Source organism: Tupaia chinensis, unplaced genomic scaffold (assembly GCF_000334495.1).
Source record: "Tupaia chinensis unplaced genomic scaffold, TupChi_1.0 Scaffold000113_1, whole genome shotgun sequence".
In the NCBI taxonomy this organism is placed as follows: domain Eukaryota; kingdom Metazoa; phylum Chordata; class Mammalia; order Scandentia; family Tupaiidae; genus Tupaia; species Tupaia belangeri.
The window spans coordinates 1186591-1193957 of record NW_006159577.1 but is presented as its reverse complement, the minus strand read 5'-3'; the positions used below and the strand labels follow the sequence as shown (position 1 = coordinate 1193957).

At 44.2% G+C, this 7367-nt stretch overlaps 1 protein-coding gene across 1 annotated transcript in view; it reads right to left on the bottom strand.

Annotated features, from left to right (window-relative positions):
* UROS (uroporphyrinogen III synthase) overlaps nucleotides 1-7309 on the bottom strand; it is a 37832-nt gene extending 30523 nt beyond the window's left edge. The window contains exon 1 of the mRNA XM_006143899.1: nucleotides 7288-7309. The gene's annotated coding sequence lies outside the window, so the exon portion shown is untranslated. The remainder of the gene's footprint in view (nucleotides 1-7287) is intronic.
* Between the last annotated feature and the right edge of the window lie 58 nt (nucleotides 7310-7367).

Sequence of the window (7367 nt, the reverse complement as noted above, 5' to 3'; positions counted from 1 at the left end):
GAGAAAGAGGTGTTGGTGGTGTGCCATTTCCCTGGGGGGGGGGGGGGAGGGAGCGGATTTCTTGTTCTCTGTCTGTCTCTCCAGGGAGCGCATGCATCCTATAGCAAAAACATCTCCCTAAAAAAGTAAAAAAGCAATGGGAAATTTCTTGTTTACATATTTCTCTCTCCTTTTCTCATTTCTGTTTGTCCTCTTATCTCCAGCTTTTTCTATAAGGATAACCTGAGGAAGGAGGATGGTATCACAGAACAAGCACAAGCCTCAAGACCAAGTAATCTGGGCTCTGCTCCCAGCTTTTTTACTTTCCTGTTTTCTCCCTTGTTACATGGAAATAACTTCTGCCATGTTAAACCACAGGGCTGCTGAGTGACTCAAAGAAGACAATAATAACAGGTAACACATTTACTGAGCACCTACGACCTGCTGAGGACTATTCGGAGTTTTATGTGCATTGACTCTATGAGGAAGTTTCAGAACTGCTAAGTGGTGGGGCTGGGATTCAGACTCAGGCAATCTGGCTCTGAAATCTGTGCTCTTAGCCCCCATGCTATATGCTCCCACTCATATACTTTGCATATGAAAATGCTGGGGGGAGGGGAGGTACAGGCTATAAAATATCACTATAGTACAAAGTACTTATTTTAATTATAAATACATGTACCCACTGGCATTATTTTTTTTTTTAAATTGATGCTAGCCTAAAACTTAAGTTTTTACTTCATAATCATTCAGAGATTCCCTGAGATGTGCTAGAGGACTAGAAAAAAAAATCACTACCTTATTTCTTTTCTATCATCGCTGAAAGCAAGTCAAATGTAAAATGATGAGGATCTACTGTGACAGTTCTTTGCTAGGCTACAGTCTCATACTATTAGGCCGATTGAGAAAGAAATCAACTGATAAGCACGCACAGACAGGTTATCCCATCAGAACCTTGGGCTTTGGGAAGAGGCTTGGTGAAGTGGAAGGTGCCTGCACAGGGCCAAGGCCTAGATTCTGGTTCAGGCTGCTCTTCCCTTAGTCTCAGTTCCTGCATCTCTGAAAAGGGCTGGGGGCTTCTTCATCACTGGCTTTTCTAAGGGACTTTCTTTCCCATAGTAGATCCTCAGTAAGTATTTGTTTACATTGCAGTAAAAACCACACTTTTTAATTTACCCAGCACCTTTAAAAAGGGTAGAAATGATTACTTGTATTTAAATAAACAGAGAACTGGGTCAGCCCTGCAGCCTAGTGGTTATGGCAGCCAGATCCCATATGGCTGACTATAGTTTGAATCCTGGCCCTCTTGGCTTAAGAAACATGCCAGGCATGTGTGGATGCATGACCCAAACCCCAACAAGATGGAAAAATGAGAAGGGACTGCAACATGACTACATCCCATTGGGGGTTCCCTTCTCCCTGTCTTCTCTTTCTCAGGCAAATGTATGCACCCTCTGGCACTTAAAGAAAAGAGAAAAAAGAAATAGGAACTGACTAGACTAAGGCCACTTGCTAGTAAGAACCAGGCCTCAAACATACACTTTCTGTGTCCTGCTGCTCTGAATATGAGCAATAATGATTGCCACCCTTTCATTGAGCACTTACTCCATGTTGTTTACTGAGTGGATCAGTCAGGATTCCCCAGAGAAACAGAACAAATAGGATATACACACAGCTAGCTATAAAGAGACTTAATGTAAGGTAGTGGTTTCTGCAATTATGGAGGCTGAGAGGTCCCATGCTCTGCATTCTGCAAGCTGGACACCGAGAAAGCTGATGGTATAGTTTGAAGGCTTGAGAGCTGATGGTATAGATCCAGGTTGAGTCCGAGGGCCTGTGCACCAGACGCACAGGGGAAGAATATATCCCAGCTCAAGCAGTTAGGCAGAGAGAGGGCAAATCCTCCCTTGCTTCTCCTTTTTGTTCTATTTAGGCACCAATGGACTGGATAAAGTCAACCCACTTTGAGGAGGACAATGGATTCAGACTATGGATTCAAACGGTAATCTCTTCAGAAAGCATATTCACAGATGTACTACGCAGAAATCATGTTTAATCAGATAGCTGGGCATCTTATGATCCAGTCAAACTGATGTAAAATTAACCATGACACTGAGCTATAAGCATTTTCCATGCAAGATTACAATCCTCATTTTTTTTTTCTTGATTGCCGTAGAGTGTGTGTGCTCACCAGAGATGGGGAGAGGGGACTCTGGAGGTGGAGGGTGGAATGAAAGAGAGAAAAAGCACCCCTCCAATGAGGTACAGTCACACTGCAATCCCTTCTCCAGCCCATCAGGATTTGGGGCACACACAGACACACAGGCACACAGTGTATTTTTCAAGGCCTCAGGGCCAGGAATTGAATTGCGGCAATGTGGGATCTGGGTCTCTTAACCACTAGGCTATAGGGGCAGTCCCTATGATCTTCATTTAAACATGCGAAGTAGCACAGTAGGGCGTACTTGTGTTACCAAATACAAACTGGATCAGCTGGCCTGGCACCACAAAGCCAAAACGCCATCCCAGCAATATGGTGAGAGGAAATCTGGCTTTACGGCAATGCACAAATTAAGGAAAGCAGACAGCTAGTGCTGAAACACCAGTCTCCTTGAAGGCCCACAGGTGTGCGTGGGCCTTCTTGTTTGTTTTAGTTTTTGCTATTTGCTATAGGGTGCATGTACTTGCCAGGGGTGGGGAGAGTGAGAAGTCACCCCCGGGGAGATGGCCACACTGTGATCTCTCCTTCTCCAATCTCTTCTCAGGATTTTGGGCATGCACACACATTTACCCCATGTGATTTTCAAGCTGCTGGGTCTGGGACTTGAATTACACAGTGGGCTATGTGGGATCCAGCACCTTCACCTCCAAGCCACTGTTGTGGTCCCAGGCATGTATTTTTATAGACAGAATTAAAGGCAAGGGTCTCAGGTCCTTGATCAGCTCTATGATTAATCAAGAGGGCAGGATCATCTTGTGGGTTTTCTTATTGGTTAGGTTTTAAATAATCACTTTCTATTCTTGGAGGAGACAACTATCAAGTTTTATGGCACCATCCAGTCAGTTCTGTGTGTTATACATCAGGAATTTCCACTTACATGCTCCCTATTCTGTAAAACATCTTAAGAATTTGAGTCAAAATCTTATCTTACTTTTATGTGGGAGCTTTGGACCAAATGGCCTAAAATGCTTAATTTACTATTATCTCAACTATTTCCTACTAGCTAATGTCAGCAATGATATACTACTCACTTAACCTAGTTCCTGTTAATTTCTATTTTTCCTCTTAACAGAGAAAGGGAAACCTTAGGCCAAGTCTTTTTAGAGGATCTTTGCTCAGTTTCACCAAGTCCCAGTTGCTGGGGAGGCTGAGGCAGAGAAGTAAGAGTTTGAGCGCAGTCTGGCCTTATAGTGAGTTTCCATCTTAAAAACACATTAAAAATTTTAAAAGTCCTGCAAAGTCTATATTACTATTTTTATCTTACAGGCAGTGAGAAACCAAATCTCTGGGAGGTTTGGGTAAGTGGCAGAGGTCTGAATGAATTGAGGTCTGAAGCTCACGCTCATTTTCCTAACCCTTGGTACCAACTCTTAGCTCCTTTAAGATAAATGCTGAGGGACTAGCAGTTAGCGTAATGGCTATGTCACTGGACTCCCATGTAGTCGACCTCGGATCACGTCCTGGATCCGGTGGCTTAAAACACGCTGGGTGCGTGTGTGTGCATGCCCAGGATCCCAAGAGGAGAATGGAGGAGAAGGGATTGTGGCGTGGTCATCCCCCCTGGGGGGTGATTTCTCACTTTCTGTCCTCTGTCTCTCTCTGTCTGTCTGGTGAGCGTACGCGCCCTATAGCAAAAACCTCTCCAAAAAAAAAAAAAAAAAGATAAGTGCTGAGGGGTCAGCAGATGGCATAGCAGTTATGTTGCTGGATTTATGACCATGAGTTTGAGTCCTGGACCCAGCGGCTTGAAACCCATGCTGGTCGCGTGTGTGCCTAAGCTCCTGGGAGGAGAATGCAGAAGGAATTGTGGTGTGGCCTCCGCCCGCCCTCCCCCTATGGGATGATTTCTCATTTTCCCTCTCACTGTCTCTGTCTCTCTCTCAGGTGAGTGCATGTGCCCTAAGGCAAAAAAAAAACAAAAAGAGAGAGAGAGAGAGAGAGAGAGACAGAGATAAATGCTGAGCCAAAGACAAAGACTGAGTGAATGGTAAACAATCTGGTCCCTGGCAGAGTTAAGTTCCCTGGGATCACTATTGCATTTTCTTGAATGACAAACCCCAGTTGGGCTATTTATTCACATTTGCTACTCTAATTCACACTCTGACCATGAGCTCAACATTGGGAAGTAATCTGAGGGCACAAAGTAAGGCATTTTTCTAACTTAGTAAGGCAATTCATGGTCATTGTGGAAAATCTGAAAAATACAAAATAAGCATAGTTCTTCAAAAAATTAAAAACAGGATTATCATATGATTGAGCAATTCCACTTCTAGGTATATATATCTCTGCAAGGGATTCAAAACAGAAACTCAAACAGATATTTGTGAAGAATGCATTATTCACAATAGCTGAACTGTGGAAGAAGCAACCTAAGTGCCCCCCTAAAAAATAAATGGATAAACAAAATGTATTAAGTTGTGTACACACACACAAACACACACATAAATGCACCCCATAGAATTTTATTTAGCTTTAACAGGAAGGAAATCCATGGATAAACCTTGAAGACATTATGCTAAACAAAACAAACCAAGCACAAAAAGAATAGTTTTTCTTTATTTATATGATTCCTAGAGTAGTCAAATTTATAGAGACTTTAAGTAGAAAGTTGGATGCCAAGGGCTGGGTGAGAAGAATGGTGGCATTTTTTTTTTTTTTTTTTTTTTTGCCATAGGGCATGTGTGTTTGCAGGAGAGAGACACACAGAGAGAAAGAGGAAAGGTGAGAAATCACTCTGGGGGGGTGGGAGGATGGCCATGCTGCAATCCCTTCCCCTCCATTCTCCTCTTGGGATTTTGAGCACCCAAGCCCAGTGTTGTTTTTTTCAAGCTGCCAGATCCAGAACTAGAACTGTAGAGTTGGTCCTATGGGATTTAGCTACCCTAAACACTATGCCACCTCGCTGGCCCTTGTTTTATTTTTTTAAGTTTATTACTTCCATAAGAGAGACAGTTTATTTCTTCCATGAGACAACAGGGCATTAACGCCATGGTGTATCCCCAGTCTTCAGCTAGCGCCAGCCAGATCATGGGTAAGCATGTGTCCGGAGTACTCAGGACGACCTCCGCACTTAAGCCAGGCACCTTCCCCGGTGGGGACTGCCTCACAGTGCACTGCATTTCACTGCAGCACCACCTGGCCGGAGTAATCGTTTAATGGGTACAGAGTTTCAGTTTACAAGTGGCAAAGTTCTGAGGATGGATGATGGTGATGGCTGCACAACAAAGGGAATGTACTCAGTGCCAAAACTTAATGCTGAACTGTACACTTAAAAATAGATAAAATAGGGACCAGCAGTTAGCGTAATGGCTATGTCACTGAATTCCCATGTAGTCGACCGCGGTTTGAGTCCTGGACCTGGTGGCTTAAACTCATGCCGGGGATGGGTGTGTGCGAGCCCAGGATCCCGAGAGGAGAATGGAGAAGGGATTGCAGTATGGCCATTCCCCCTGGGGGGGGGGGGGTGATTTCCCACTTTCTGTCTCTCTGTTTCTCTCTTTCTGGCGAGCGCATGTACCCTACAGCAAAAACCTCTCCCTCCAAAAAAAAAAGGAAAAAAATTAGCTAAAATAGTAAATTTTATATTATAAAATGTATATTTACCATATTAAAAAAGTATAAAGAGGGGCCAGCAGATGGCGCAATGGTTATGCTGGTGGACTCCCACATGGCCAACCATCCTTCGAGTCCCAGACCCACCAGCTTTAAACTCACACCAGGCGTGTGTGCATGTGTGCCCAAATTCCCAATAGGATTTATGCTGGTGGACTCCCATATGGCCAACCATCCTTCGAGTCCCAGACCCAACAGCTTTAAACTCACACCAGGCGTGTGTGCATGTGTGCCCAAATTCCCAATAGGATAGTGGAGGAGAAAGGACTGCAGCATGGCCATCCCACATGTGGGGTGATTTCTCACTTTCTGTCTGTCTCTCTCTCTCCAGCAAGAGTATGCACCTTATAGTAAAAATCTCTCTTAAAAAAAAGTATAGAGAAAAAATATTAAAATTACCCATTATGTCTCAATGCAACTCTATTGGTATGTTGGCATGTGCATTTTGAGTCTTTTTTCTAACCGTGTTTTTTTTAATATTTTTTGACAGTTTCCTCTCTTATACATTATAGGAAGATGTTTTTGCACAGTTGTGGGACCTAAAGTGGTCATTTAAAGTGACTCATCAGATGTGGAGTCCCGATATGTAAATATATTAATATTCACATAATGTGGTAGATAGGAAACTCTCAGGAAAGATGGAACTCATAGACCACAATCATGGGGACTGTGGAATAAAGGGGGCCTTTGTTGTACCCTTACTCTATCTCCCTGATGAAGGATCAATAAGAAGAGGTTATCATGTTTCTGCTTAAATCCCTTCAGGATAGCCACCTCACTCCTAGGGGCAGCTCCTTCATTCCATTTTTAGAATGAAACATATCCAACCCACTCCCCCTACTTTACAGAGGAAAAAACACAGAACCATAAGTCTCATTCTCAGAAAGCTTGTAGGATGAACCTGACTAGTAGATACATTCTATTTGGCACAGATTTTAGGAATCAAGATGTTTCTTGAAGATTCTGAAACTTCAGCTTCTTTTGAAATGGAATGATCTGACCCCGATGGACCAGTATTTCCACTTGGCCACAACTGGTGGTAGCTGAGGAGGACACACACGCACACGCTCCTGTTTGCCACAGTACTCTCCACTTTATCGTCTCAAAATCAGCTGCAGTCTTTAATTTAGATAACCTCACTGGCCCTGGAGCATTTAAGGTCGCAACGCCAGGTCCAGAAACAAGCTTCAAGAGGGTCAGCTAGGGTAGTAGGGAAACGATCAGACTCCTGCCATCACCGACAAACACTTGACAAGCTGAGTAAGGCAGCCCCCGCAGAGTGCGGAGGTCTGATACTGGCGCGAGAGTATCTGCAAGGATCTGCTGATCTTCCAAGTGAAGCCAGTCTAGGTCATCCCAGCCAAGGCCCCTACTAGGGGGCCCCACTTTGTCACATAGAAATAGGGACTGCCGGCGGGCGCCTGCAGGTCCGCGGGTCTCGTTGTGTTCACCGGTACGTGGGCGGCGACACCTACCTCGCGGGACTGGTGAGGCCCGAACAGGTTTTAGGCAGGAAAAGTAGGCCAATATAGGGCCCACAGGTAGATTTGACTTT